The sequence below is a fragment of the Acanthopagrus latus genome, chromosome 21 (genome assembly GCF_904848185.1).
Source record: "Acanthopagrus latus isolate v.2019 chromosome 21, fAcaLat1.1, whole genome shotgun sequence".
Classification (NCBI taxonomy): Eukaryota; Metazoa; Chordata; class Actinopteri; order Spariformes; family Sparidae; genus Acanthopagrus; species Acanthopagrus latus.
Window position 1 is genome coordinate 2,401,451 of NC_051059.1, and position 13,022 is coordinate 2,414,472.

At 41.3% G+C, this 13,022-nt stretch overlaps 1 protein-coding gene across 6 annotated transcripts in view; it reads left to right on the forward strand.

Annotated features, from left to right (window-relative positions):
• The window catches only part of fam110b (family with sequence similarity 110 member B), a 56,340-nt gene that overhangs the window by 11,513 nt on the left and 31,805 nt on the right, over positions 1 to 13,022 (forward strand). For 2 of the 6 annotated variants that reach the window (XM_037084844.1, XM_037084846.1), the window contains exon 2: positions 1,486 to 1,548. The exons of the other annotated variants lie outside the window; for them this stretch is intronic. The gene's annotated coding sequence lies outside the window, so the exon portion shown is untranslated. The remainder of the gene's footprint in view (positions 1 to 1,485; positions 1,549 to 13,022) is intronic. 6 annotated transcript variants of the gene reach the window in all.

Consider the following 13,022-nt stretch of genomic DNA (forward strand, 5'->3'; position numbering starts at 1 on the left):
GTTTTGCATCGGTTTGGGCGATCGTTCACATGGATCCTGTAAACACGGTGCTTGTAAACGCACCCATTTTGAAACCTGGTCTTAGGGTGGAAAAATTTGAAAACGCCGCCCTTGCGTCCTCGTGTGGAGGGGGCGAATCTGCATACTTTGCGTATTGATGACGCCATCGTCCCATCCCTCGACCCCTTAACCTCTCATCTCATAACAACAACAACAACAACAATGGCGGACTACATGCTTGTATTCGTGCTGCAGAAGATATTGAGCCTATTAGGGTTACTAGGGCAAAATATAATGCTCCTCTCCCACTACGCTGAGCGAAAAAGGAGCCATTTTCATCTTCTTCTTGTTGTGTGTGGTTTCTCCTTCTACGGTTTGTTTGTATACAGTGTGCAAGCTTTATGTGCATGCTCCGTCTCCTCTTCTCCAGTTTTGGTGAAATTGAAGTGCTACCTATAGGCCTGGAATATGAGCTAAAGCCTGTTGAGTTATTTACAATGGATCCATGCAAATATTCATGAAATGATGCCAAGGAAGACGGGGGAGAAAAAGATCGTTTTGGTACGTGTGGACATGTCCTTAGTGCAGTTCATGTGGTGAGTTAATGACATTTTCTTTTCATCAGTAAGATCTTCTTTACAGTACTGAGGCTGCAGATAACATCAGCTTTTTAGACAGCAGGCTCTTCACAGTATCTTCCATAGTTCATTTAAGCTACTGCACTTAGTCATATTTCCAGGAGATTGGATTTCAGGAGAAATGGACTTTTCCTCTAATCAACACTGAAATGGTGCTAGCACAGAGGTTAAAATGTTAATGTTAGCCTACACTACATAGCTGTGTGATAAGACTGTACCTAATCCATGCAAAATACTTTTACACCTTGAAAATGTATCAAATGGTTGTAGACTGTGTAAGAGTGTTGTGTTCCCCAGTTGTATCTGTCATATAGGTGTGTGTGTGTGTGTGTGTGTGTGTGTGTGTGTGTGTGTGTGTGTACGTGCTAAAGGGAGACTAGTGTGCAGTGGCTGCTGCTGCTGTATGTTAAGTTTACCCTCGTCCTCCCTCTTTCACTCTGTTTGCGTAATTCATGTTATCCAGTGCTGATGAGAGCCAGTTGAATTAATTTAATGATTACTGCCCACTTAATTGGCACTTCACTTTTTTCTGAGGAGTGAGAACCATTTTCAAATCAGCAACAGATAGAAAGAGACATGCCGAAATCCTAATACTGATGGATGCTCGCTTCATTTATTTGGGACAGTGCACACTGGTCAATATTAGCCTGTGCCAGAGTTACCCAAGATTTATATTGTGTCTGCGGTTCCCTGCCATATTGCTAAAATGGCTATATTGGCTATGATGCCATGCAAGCCAGATACAGGCTTTCGGTGAAATGACAAAGCTTGTTTGTGCCACTAAAGCTGCCTTATGTGGATTATTTACTTCAAAAAATTTAGCCTAGTTTGTTCTTCTCTGTTTCAGTTGACATCATCACAAAATATTGGCTGCGGAATTGGTACAGTCAATAAAAGGCCCTGCTTTCTGGTGAGCAAGTGTGTGTGGTAGTGAGTGGGGTGTGCATGTGGGGGGGTTGACTGGATTGAGGCCACCAATACCTCAGAGTTCAGCCAGCTCACTGTCTATCTGTGGCACTCAAACCCCGGCCTGGATTAACCTCTGTGTTGCCTCTGATCTGGTTAGCAGCAGTACTTATGTCGCAGTGCAGCTAGCTGATCCCAGGGCAGACATCAGGACTAAACAATGAATACTGAAAAATCTGTTGTTTGCTTAAGCCATATTGCATGTGAGCATGTGGTTTATCATCTTTAGTAGCACATCATGTGTGTCACTTTGTCACTAATGCCTCTAAAACTTCATATGCAGTAAGCTAGTAGCGTGTGCTTGCTCACTGGCACAGCTGAAAGAGAAGGTGGGAGTATCTAGTAACATAAAGGCTCAACAGTTTCCATGTGATCAAGACATTTCCAATAACTCTGTAACATTGTAAAGTCCACAAGTCAAAGTTCATTTTTAAAGTTTTTATCGTACAAAATATTCTGTTCCAATTCAGACTTCTTAACATTCAGCCTTTCAAAAATAATGTTATCATAGGGACAAAAGTTTGCTCCCTGGCTTGCTGCACACAGGTGAAGCATCCATCTGTATCAGTGGAGGTGTCACTGTTCTCACAGTTCTCCATTATATTGGATTTTTTCGATTTTAAGGTCATGATTTGATAATCTTTTTTTCAGGTCATAAAGCCAAGCTGAGCTGTAGTCTGCAGGGCTCCAGACTAACTGTTTTACTAGGAGACACAGTGGCCCCTAACTGAAAATTTAGGAGCACAATCACAAAATTCAGGGGTGCACATTGTAAATCAATTATATTGACTATGTAATATATATATTATAATATATATTATGTAATATAATAATTAAGAAATCATGTGTTGAGACCAGTTTCACACTGAGTTGGCCTTTATATTTGGTAAAGGGTAGTTCTTTCTTGGCAATGAAAAAGGCCGTGTTAAACTTAAACATTAATTCGGCCTCCTCAGTGCACTGATAAACAGCCTCTTGCCTTCTAAATGCAATTGACAGTGGAGTTGCATTTCATTGGAGTACAGATCACGGCATATGTTATGCCTTAGACTAACACTGTGTTTGACCAATGTGTTATGTTTTAACTGTGTAGTGCTGCATTACCTGCAAATTTCGTGTTCCCCACATGTTTCGGGTATTGACTACAAAATTTGCAGTTCATGGCATTAATTTCTCTGAGAAACCTTAAGCAGTCAAATTTGTGCAGCCATTCTTCACGAAAACAGTATTTTCTGAGTTAGAATTTGACTGTGGAACAGTTCTTGTAATGTTAGGTGTTGTGCTGAGTAGCCATTGACAAAGTGCTGACACAGTGCAGGGAGAGAGCGATAACTATGGTAACAGCATGAGAATAAGCACTCCATTTCCATCATTTGTTAAACAATAGCCTGTTTGTCCCAAACCCATTTTCTGTCTAGTTGCATCACTCTAGCTCAGAACTCAAAGCATATTTTGGCCCAGTCTTCCTAAAAGTACTTTTGGTGCCTGGAGAACCCTACACTCTGACAGGTGGATCCTGTGATATTTTCAACGGACATCATTGGTTCTTCTTCTTCTTGTTTTGTTGTGGGTTGGACAGCATTGTGTGAAAAAGTATTGGCTTCTTGGGCTGAATCTTCTATTTATAGAGATCTATTTCTAGTTGCAACTGAAAATAAAATGCTTGCACTGTGGAGATGTCACAGAATGTTTGTCTTCCTCAGTCTTCAGTTGCCCCCATAAATGTTCAGTGGAGTTGAGGTGACTGTTGAAGGAAAGTCCATCGTAGTTCTTAGAAAGCATAATGCTCTGTAACCTCTGTTACCTCAAACTGAGCCGACACTTTTGTAAGAAACCTACTTTAAAAAATGTTTTTCAGAATATTTCAAGCTTTGGAGCAGAGCTTAGAAAAAAACTGTGGACTGTTGACACTCTCTCAAAGTATTGTGACCATATGTCTCTTCCTTGTTTCCTTGTTTGTTTCTTGATTAATGTCTGAACTGATCTTGGCACTGCTTCCCCTTGCATTCCAGCTAGCATCGTGCAGCCCTGAAACACACTACAGGCTCAAATACAAAGCTGCTCCTTCAGGTCTACTCTCTCCCTCGTCCTGTTTGAAAGATGCCAGCCTCTGTCTTTCATGATTTAAAGGAGGAAGCAGTGTCAATGTTAGACCAGAAACTAATCCCAAACACTAACCACTACTATGGTGATTAACGCGGTAGTGTAAATCTGTCTAAGATGTGATCTGTAGCTCCGTGATAAACTCATTAGCTCGGAAGACATCAGCTTTGCTCTTGTGCTTTTGACGTTAACCACAGCTTATTCAGTTCTACATTGCTGCTCCTTAGAGTTGGTGTCTGAAGTATTAATGCTTTAGAGACTCTGCGATCTTGGATTTTAAACGAATATTTTTGTTGAGTTTCTTTTAGACATGTGCCTGTGATGCCCTTCATGACATAAAAATGCTGTGCACGTTGGGCTAACGTTTAGCTCACTGTAAGGCAAAAAGGACCTACTGTTGCCATGGGTAACAATGTGTACAGTGATTTTGTGCTTCTTAATTCGCCAAGTTATCAAATGCTTGATAACTGTGTGGAATTCCAGGAACTGCTCTTGTGGTAAGTCAGCATGTTAATGTAGTGTATAGAATGTGATGTTCTCCAGGCTGTACACTTACCAGAGTAAGGAAAATGAAGCAACTGTCCGATTGTATGTGAAATGTAGGTCTATCATTCATTATTTTGACATGCACGTATGATTTTTCTTACTAGTCATTCTGTTTAAACATGGGATCTCTTGCAGATAAGATTTTGGTTCCACTAATCAGGGATGCGATCTTTTCCAGATAAATGAAAAAGAGTTTTCAGATCTAGAAACGTGACCCACCTGAATCATGCAGATCTGTAATGAAATATTTCATTTTTTATAAGATTTTCTAATAGGTCTTAAGTCATTAACCCAATTGTTGTGCCTCAAAGGAAACACCCATTATGTTGTTTCTTTTTGCTGCAACTCTACATCAAGATCAGTTGCAAAATGGAACCATTGTAGAGTGTAATACAGTTACTGCTGCTATGGTTAAGGTGCATGCTGAAGCGTGTGTCTGTCAACTACTACAGAGACAGCAGGGGGCAGAAGCAGGACATCCATAATGTCCACGAAAAACGTTCAAGACTGTCACCATAGTTTTTTATTACAAGACTACAATTACCAGACAGTGTGGCAGGTAGACCTCATAGTTTTACACACCAAGCGGAAAATCCACCCCTATTTGGTGCTTGGCAGATGTTAACTTTAGATCCTGGTGACATGAGTCAGAGATGCAACAACACTGTATCCGAAATGTATTGCCCCAAACCCATCCGTGGTCCTGAATTTCAGCTGTCTAAAAGTTACTCAAGCAAGCTATGCTGAGCTCTACTGAGTGCAGGCTGTTTCTGTGCCTGCACCTTTAGCTCCGTCTGTCAATGCCTACCTTGCCTGCTGGACGCCCCTCTCAGGGAGAGGATGCCTCCTACACTTGCGGTAGCATGCGCTAATGTGTTACGGTGGATGTATTGCTATGGATTGCCGAGATGCTGTCGTTCAACCATACCAGTTTGACCCAGAATCGGACACAGAGGGAGAGGGTCCTGAAGGAGTACAGACCCTGTGGCTGCAGCAGGACGTTTCAGAATGGTTAGTGTGTCTGAATGATGTGAGTTTGTTCTATGTGTTGTTACAGTTACCACCATGTAGCTAATGGCTAACAGCTATCGAAAGCTGTGTTTGCCAACACAGTCCCCAAACACTTGGACACTGTTCGCATCGTCTCTGTCTCCAGTCTGCATGTTTCCAGACTTTTTACTGTGACAACCAAGCTCCATCGTAATATTATTAACATTAAACTCGCTTCAAACACCATTGCATAGCGGACCGAAGCGGAGCCACCTAGTTAGCCAATTTCCAGCTGACTTCACCATACTTGTAGGCAACTGTAAATACAATCAAAACGTGGCGACACTTACCTGTGGCTCGGGTGCAGTTGCTGGGACCGGTATGGTTGGGACTGATCCTTTTATGAGGGTCAGTGTCGAGGCAAAGCCAGCTTTGTACTGACTCTATTTACTGAAGCAGTCCGAGGTGAAGTGGTTAGCACACACATACAAGCTAACACCAACCGAAGCCGGCATGTTGTCATTGAAAATGAAACGCAACCACTGTCTCTTCTATTGTTCTATAGCTGGGACAGAATATAGGCACTGATTTTTACAACCAACAACAGAGTAAATTGCTTGTCTAACTCTGAGCGACGACATTGCGAAAACGTTGCTATCTTACCGCTGGATACACCGAACTTCACCTCGGGGATCAGATATCTCCTATCACCGCGCAGAGGAGGTCAGCCTATGAAAATGACTCCTTTCGTTAAGTAACAACAGGAGCTGAATATGAACAGCCTGTAGGAGCGCCATTTTACCATTGGATGGGCTGCAGAGACCATGCAGGACTCGTTTGCTTACCTCATCCTGGGAGTTGTTAGGCTCAGGGAGGACCAGCTGTATGTAGAGACCAGAGAAAAAGTGTTTTTCATTATATGGGACCTTTGATGCATTATTTCTTGTTGTTGGGATAATGTATTTATTGACATCTTAACACTGACATTGATTTGAGTCCTACCCCTGTATGGATAAGCCCCACTGTACTTTAGCCATAAAACACAACTAAAAGAAAGAAAACGGATGCCACTGCCTGAAGAGGGTGTGGTTTGTGATGCAGCAATGGAGCAGGGCCAATGACTGTTCTGACTCTGTCTGTCTTTTTAAGTTAGAGGAGCAAGTGTGACATTTGTTATCTGGCTCAGGAGGTCAAGCGGGTGGTTTACTGATCACAGAGTTTGCTGTTTGATCCCCAGCTCTTCCTGTTTACATGTCCAAGTGTCCTTGGGCAAGACACTGTACTGCAAACTGGCTTCTATGGTCAGGCCAACTCGTTAAATGGTAGCTCACTGGCAGTGTGTGAGTGTGTCATGGATGAATGACAGGCAGTGACGAGGTGGTGGAGTAGTGGCTTACTACAAAAACGCACACAGCTTGACTGAGACAGAGAATTTTTCCCAAGTTCTGTGTCCAATTTGATTTTTCTTAACAGTTAGGACATAACTTTTCAGTTTGATTTAAACTTATTTCTTTGAACTGATGTAAAATAGGTATGAGTATTTATTAAATAATGATGATTTTACTGTACCACTAATAACATCAGCTACATGACAATAGAATAAATACTGCTTCCAGTAATTGGTGATTGTTGATCAGCCCCAAAAATTGTCATCAGCTTACCCTTAATTTATATATCCAAAAATCACAAATCACACTGCCTAAGGGGGCACAGTGAATCATACCATCTGGTCCTATACCCTCAATTTAAGTAAGGAAAAACTCCCCAAAAAGCCTTTAAGCAGGAAAGGGAAAATTAAGAAACCCAACGAACCACAGAGGAGAGATCCCTCTCCCTGGATGGAAAGACATACCGTGAATGTCCAAGTACAGAGTTGGCCGATTAAAGAAAACAGATTACCATGACAGGGTTTCTGTTATAAAATACAAGTAAAGAGTGTGGAACCAGGATGGCAAATAAGCAGCTTCAGGTGTCTCCAGTGGGCCATATGACATCTTCTCCACCATGGTGACCTGGAAGAGGACAGACCACACAACAAAGATGAGCAAAAACAGCCAGACTATATCCAGATTTGGACAGAATATGTGAAAGTATTCCAAATGTAACCCAAGTGTAGTAGGAGTTGTACAGCCAGGAGAGAGAGAGAAGTTCACAGGTGGCTGATGGTCCAGAAGAGAAGAGGCAGAGTGAACAGACAGGAGGAGGAGCTGGAAGATTAAGATAAACAGAATTTAAAACCAAAGAACATTACATTTTACACATAAGTTTCCATTGTGTGTTATTGTCATGAGCAGGGCATGAATTAAAATGAAACTTTTACAGAGGAGCAATAGAGATAATCCTGACTGGAAACATCACAAACTGGCATGGTGTTATATGGCCTAGCAGGAATGCTCCATAGTGGATGATTCAAACCGCCCAGAACATCTCTAGTACTTGCTACAATTTTAGTAGCTGTTAAGAGATTCATTGAGACTGAGATGGACCCACCAAAACTTATTGGTAATGGTCACGAAGGTTGAAGTCATTGATGAATAAGTACTCACTGAAATTCGAGGTGAAGAAATGTATTTTTTTCGTATTTAAAGGCCTCAGTGGAGTCATATTGTGCAGTGTCAACGTGGAGATTATTTGACGGGAGCTGGGATTTGTTTCCCTCATCCATTATTATATCATTGTATGTAGAGATTCACCCTCTGCCTCTATTTCTGTTATTAAAGACAAACTCGCTCAACTCTTCCTCAGTGGGGATCTCAGTTATATGAAACTATAATAATAATGCTGGTAACACATACACACTCATGCACAGATACATTGCCCTGAAGAGCTGAAAAGCCTGTAATAACATTAAAGAACAGCAGAACTAACAGGGCAAGAGACGAAGGAATTGGGAGGTGACTGAGGGGTCATCCATTTCCCATTTTCCAAGTTAAGCATATAGTAAGACACCACAACTAATGGCTATGCTGCAATATAGAGCTTCTTATAACCTGTCAGTTTATTGGTTTCATGTTGGGGTGAACTTATGTTAAGAGAAAATGAAAACAGCCCTGTTTGGCTGAATTGGTACACAAAATAGATTTAGAATATATTTATGGAGCAGTTAATCAAAACAGATACAGATTTGACACTATCTGACTCTAACACTGGATTTATTTATGCCAGTGGTTTCACATGAAATCAGATTTTTTGTGAATATACAATAACAAACTAGATGTTTCTGATACTCTTCAACTCACTGTAACAGTCAGTCATAGGCAACATTTTGGTCGTTTTGTAACTAATTCATGGCTGCTTCGGAGCGACACACAGACCCACCATCTGTCACCATGTGTGTGTGTGTGTGTGTGAGTGGAGGAGCCTCCGAGGGCATGAAGCGCACTGCTCCAGGTTCGAAAACAGCTTTGTATTTTTTTTTTTCACTTATACAGCCCTGAATTAGCAGTACTGAAGTCATTAAAAGTAATGCAAACAAAAGAGACTGACTGAAATGTCGGTATAGTTTGGAAAGGCGGAAATATTTTTTCCCATTCCATATTTAGACTTTGGCGGGGCAAATGAGACTGGCGGGCCACCACAGTCTCATCATTGTATGGGAAACACTGAGCAAATGGGGGGAGAGTCATACAAAACCACACAACCAAACACATTTCCCCATCTGTGGGAAATTAAAGAATTTCTGATTCTGATTTACACACTTACACACACTCAAGCAATGCTATGAGCATGTATTAGGACACATTACTTGTTATTGAATGAAGAAAGGATTCAATTCAGAATTTTAAGGTCACAATTCAATTCCACTGTTGTTTTAAATCAGGAATGCACAATAATTATTACAATTATAAGTAAATGATGAAAATGATCCCTTTAAATGGAACATTTCAATTATTATTAACATGTCCTAATTACTATTCAGGAAATTTTAGCCACTAATTCTCCTGATACAGTAGGTGAAGCCATGCTGCTTAAAAGTTAGTTTGCTATCCGTCACTAATTGAGAAAGGAAGAAGAGAGGGGGAAACGGGGGTAAAATGATCGATGCTAGAATGGGCCAAAAGGAACGGGGGAGGGACATTCTGCTGATCGCAATGCTGCGATTGGCTGTCACGTAAGAAGAATTAACAGTTTGAGTCAGGCAAAGAGACTGTATAATGTGTAACTTGTGTAGTTTTGCTTGTGGGTGGAGCGGTGGTACTACTACAGGGCATTTCAATCTGTAGATGCCCCCCTAAACATGCTGACCTCTTTGGCTGTTGCAATCCCTCCTCTGGATCTGTTCTTTGCTGCCAGTGTCTCTGGGCCTGAGAGAGCATACAGGCTGGGTGTCTGTGGAGCTGCATTACCCACCTTGCCAAAACCAGATAACATTACCTGTGTCCAAGCTTGGTGTTTGTGAAGGAGCAGTCTGCTTTGCCTGTCCTAGAGACACAGCTGTTAGCTTGCTTGTTTTCTGGGGAAAGTACAGCTGGCAGTCTGCTGTACCACCAGCCTAACTTGCTGTTTATAATACACATCGCTGCCACAGAAACACAGACACAGACAGAGAATATCTCATAAGTGTGACTACAGTCAGATACAGTAGAAATCCTCCATGCAGAAATCTCTGTCACAAACCCATTAATGCTGCTGTGATTAGTTGTTTGAGTGTCTGCCGCAGTCCCTCCAGCCATCCATTCCAGCATCAACCATTTTAAATAGATAATTCAGTAACTTACTTACTATAAGTTAGTAACTGGGAAATCTTATGGTGATATCAAGGGGTATTGAAATAAATCGTTTTAACGATGCTTCTTGACGGGACATGGACGATTATGCATCGATGCAGTGACTCACCATAATCGATTATAGCCTAGTAATGTTCCTTGTTGATTTTCGGGCCACGCCAGTACGAGTCTACTCTGTTTCAACCCACTCTTTACCTACCCTCTTTTCAGCCGGTTTACAGTAACTACGCTGTATGTGTCTTTTACAACAACTGAGTAAACCCTTTTCTCAAACAAATCAATAAAGGATCTTTGAAAAATGAATTAAGCCCAACAAACCCACATGATGTCTGTGGATCTGTGCAAGAAGGCGAGCACAGGGAAAAAATAATATTGGCAGAAATGCCCATCACTTTCCAATGATTGAACTTGAGGCCTCATTTCAATCAGTTTTTGAGTTGAAAATCTTAACATTCTTAGCTCATTTTGTGTCTCTTTCCGTCTGGGTGTCTGGCTCCTGATTAGGAGAGCTGGTGGGTCTATGAGATGTAAGGGCTTGTCCACTTTCCATGTACATTTTGGGCTATGTTCAGGGCTATATTTTGGGCAAACTTAAGGTAACAACATTAGCAACAGCAGCTACTTGATGGGTGACAACTCACAGTCCAACATAACTGATGGGCCAGAGCCAACAAAATTTGAAATCTAATCATATATTACATGTTACAATGTAAACACAACTGCTGTTGAGAGTATCATCTCATGTAGCTGTCAACCACAGACACATAGTTGAGCTACTTGAAGCCAGCTAGCCATTTAGCCAACTGCGTTAAGCAGCTATTGTAATTTCTGAGGCTATTTAAAATGTAATGGCTGGTACTAATATCCAAATTGAAAAATGCTGGCATGATCATACTCTCGTCCTTTTGTCCCTCAGTCATTGTTGCTATGTGATGCTCAGATGTCATTATGATATATAATGTTACCTCAACAAATTAGACAGGCTGCTTATAAATTACTTAACACAGCTGCTGATGTGTTTGTGCCTAGGACAGACCTTGCTCACTGCCCTGGGACTGTTCTGAGCTAACACTAATGCTAGGTAACTTATGATTGGTATCAGCTGTGAGCCAATATGATCAGGAGTTTTATGTGGGAAAGTAAGCTGGCAATCCGCTCACCACACATACACGCCAGCATACATGTATTAAATGCTCATTACAGCATAGGCCACCCTGCTTTTTTTGTAACCAGAATTCTGGTGTGGAGCATTTTCAGTAAATCTAATGCCAAGCATGGGCTTTGGTGAAGATCAGTAAAGGTACTCTGAGCGTAAATTTTTCAAAATAGTAGTGATACCTTGGCAAGGGGTTTTGCGGAAGTGTGGACCTCCCCTCAGACAGAATTGAGACAACTGTGGTTGCCCCAAATCTGGCCCCACTGTTTGAATTTTGTGTATGTCCACGGGGCAAGTATCTGTATATGAATGAAAAGAGCTCACATGGAAAGGAGTGTCCATATTAGAAGTGTGTTAAAGGGGTGCTGGATAACTTTTATACTAATGAAAACAAATGAATCCCCCTCAGGGAAACAAACAAAGGATCATCTAGGTGCTGTATCGTAGGCAACTTTGTTTTAGCTTGTTGAAGATGTTTCACCTCTCTTCCAAGAGGCTTCTTCAGTTCTAACTAACTGGAGGGGAGTTGCAGGCTTTTAAACTCTGTGTAGGAGTGTCCTTACAGAGTTGTTAAGGACATGTGTGAGCTCTGAGTCCTCCTCTTTCAAACCATCTGTCTTCTCTGGCCAAAATATTTACATTGTTGTCCTCAAAGGAACGTTTTTTCTCCTTCAGATGAAAGCAGAGTCTCGACCTGAGGAGTTGGACGTCATGTGTTGTGCCACGTGTTTATGGAGAGCTTGTTTTGTCTCTCCAATCTACAAATCTGTGCATTCCTGCCTGCATGCCTGCCAACTCTCCTTACGGTTAGTTAGAACTGAAGAAGCCTATTGGATGAAAGGTGAAACATTTTCAAGAAACTAAACTCAACTGAAGTCCAGTTGCCTTCGATACAGCACCTAGATTTACCATGACCTGGATGACTGAGAATCTTCATCAATAATCAAATGATCAGTTCTCTCGTTTGGCAGTAAGTGTAAATTAATGAAAAATGATTGAACAATTGGATGTGAATGAGGCTATCTGCCCTCACTGGCAATTTATAAGACTGAATAATTCTGACCTGTTCACCCTGATTCACAATATTATCTGAGGGTTTGCTTAGGATATATCAAACTGACCTTCAATGACTCTCAAGTAGACTTAGACTTTTCAGACAGACCTACAAGAAAAATGATTATAGCTGCTTTCTAATGTGAAGATTGATGTTGTCGTCAAGCTTTTCAAACCCTCAGAGCCTTTCTCGTAGTTCAATGCATTGGTAGTGTCTCTGCATCAGACAGAACATTTATAGTGTAAAATATATCTGTTTCCCACAGAGTGATAGGACTGTGGTGGTGAGGCTTCTGGGTGTTAGCTGTCCAATGAAAATTAGGAAGAATAGGCTACATTAGGTCATTTATCAATTTATCGTTTCAATGCTACTTAATTCTCCATCTTATTTTAGTGTTTGCTCACAACTGCTTTAATCTGGTCTGGGATCTTAAATGTGCGTACAGCAGCTGGCTGGCTTGCCCTGCATTGCCTTTTTCTGTTTGAACTGTGATGGATCACACCCAATGAAAAGAAGGATTTTTTTGCATTCTGATGCTGAATGTTTGCAAACTGGTAAAATACGTGTTTGAGCATGAGAGTGTAGGCCTCTGGTGTGTACTCTGATTTGACTGTTTTCAGACTGTCATGGTCAAAGAGAACTGTGGAACCTCACTGAAGATATACCAAACCACTTAGCACAGTTAGCACTGGGAACCCCAAAAAGGAGTGTAAAATGGTGTATTTTACATTTTTGAACAGTGCTCTGCGCAGGGGTTGTCATCTCATCCAGAAGCTCACATTGTTTTTACAGTGATGTTGTACCCAAGCTATATAATGTTATGGAAAAACCCTACCCTGTAG